This window comes from Canis lupus, chromosome 1 (genome assembly GCF_003254725.2).
Source record: "Canis lupus dingo isolate Sandy chromosome 1, ASM325472v2, whole genome shotgun sequence".
Taxonomy (NCBI): domain Eukaryota; kingdom Metazoa; phylum Chordata; class Mammalia; order Carnivora; family Canidae; genus Canis; species Canis lupus.
The window spans coordinates 84,422,140-84,423,950 of record NC_064243.1 but is presented as its reverse complement, the minus strand read 5'-3'; the positions used below and the strand labels follow the sequence as shown (position 1 = coordinate 84,423,950).

General features: G+C 40.1%; 1 pseudogene; it reads right to left on the bottom strand.

Moving 5' to 3' along the window:
- Positions 1 to 550: 550 nt before the first annotated feature.
- Positions 551 to 1,409, bottom strand: LOC112643847 (peroxiredoxin-1-like; annotated as a pseudogene).
- Between the last annotated feature and the right edge of the window lie 402 nt (positions 1,410 to 1,811).

Below are 1,811 nucleotides of genomic sequence, written 5' to 3'. Positions count from 1 at the left end.
CTAGAATTATTACAAAAAGATGGATATGTTTGCTTGGCTTATTCTCCAAAATATAATTACTTCCAAACAATAGCAACCTTCACCCTTATATGTAAGCAACGAACCAAAATGAACAACCAATCTGGTGTCTTGTTAGAAGAGTATGTATGACACTGAGAATGCCAACTTCAGGATCAGGCTTTTTTACATTCAGATCCTAGATCGCTTGCTCATTATCTTTATGATCACAGGAAATTTACATAAAATCTCTAAGCCCCAGTTCTCTCTTCAGTGAGAAGGAGTAATACTTGTAAATTTCTTATCCTAGTGCTTGTCATGTAAGGAGAACTCCATAAATGTTCTATTCCCAGTGCTAACCTCATTAAAAGGTAATCTTTAATTGTTAGATTCAAAATATAAACAGACTTTCAAAGGAGGTGATATAAAACTCGTCAGTGCATGAATTGCTTTACATAATAACTATTAACTATCACTTTATTTTCTTTTCTCAGTTCAAGTTTAATAGAAACAGCAAGATCAAAAGTCATGCCCTGCTACTGTACATATCAGTTAGCCTGCCCCATAGCATACCTCAGACCATTCTCTCCAGAGGAAGAAAGGCTGGCCTCCTAACCCCTGCAGGAAAGGGCTGTCTTGTCCCAAACACATACCACATCTGCAGAGTCTAAAGTCTTGTTTTAAGCATGACAATAGTACAAAAAAAGATTCTGTTTTCATGGATGCCCCACTACAGCCCAGCCCTAAAATGGCGAGGCGCTCACTTCTGCTTAGAGAAATATTCTTTGCTCTTCTGGACATCAGGCTTGATGGTGTCACTGCCAGGCTTCCAGCCAGCCGGGCACACTTCCCCATGCTTGTCAGTGAACTGGAAGGCCTGAACCAGTCGCAGAGTCTCATCCACAGAGCGACCAACAGGAAGGTCATTTAATTTACAGTGATCTGCCAAAGGATACCTTTATCATCAATGATAAAGAGGTCCCTGAACGAGATGCCTTCATCAGCCTTTAAGACTCCATAGTCCTGAGCAATGGTACGTTTGGGGTCTGATACCAAGGGAATGTTCATGGGTTCAGTCCTCCTTGTTTCTTGGGGGTGTTGATCCTACGGCAAGCCGGGTGACAGAAATGAGAATCCACAGAAGCACCAATCACTTGACAGTTGAGTTTCTTAAATTCTGCCCTGTCACTGAAAGCAATGGTCTCCGTGGGGCACACAAAGGTGAAATCAAGAAGATAAAAGAAGAATACAACATATTTTCCTTTGTAGTCACATAAGCTGAGGTCTTTGAACTGGCCATCTGGCACAACAGCCGTGGCTTTGAAGTTGGGAGCAGGATGCCCAATTTTGGCATTTCCTGAAGACATCTTGCTATGGGCAGCACTGAGGAGACTAACCGCCGAAGACCAGTCAGGAAGAAGATGCTAACCATCACTTTAAAAAGAAGTTACAAAAAAAAAAAATAAATAAATAAATAAATAAATTAAAAAAAAAAAAAAAGAAGTTACATTGTTTACTTATAAAAGTAAACATTTCCTAATGTACAGAGGTCTAAAGCATAAACAAAACAGTCTCCCTGTTTTTCTGTTAGGACTGACAAAGAAGGCAAGGGGCAAAAGATGAGAGAAATAGAAGCTGTGGAACAGGTATGGCATTTTAACCACAGACAAAAAGCTTACACTGGTCTCCATACTTGCCAGTAGAGAGGAGCCTGACCTACTAGTGACCATCCCTTACAGTAGCAGGAGAAGAAAACATCTAATAGCTTCTTATGTTCTGTGAAGAAATTACAGACTCTTTTATTATATTGCTAT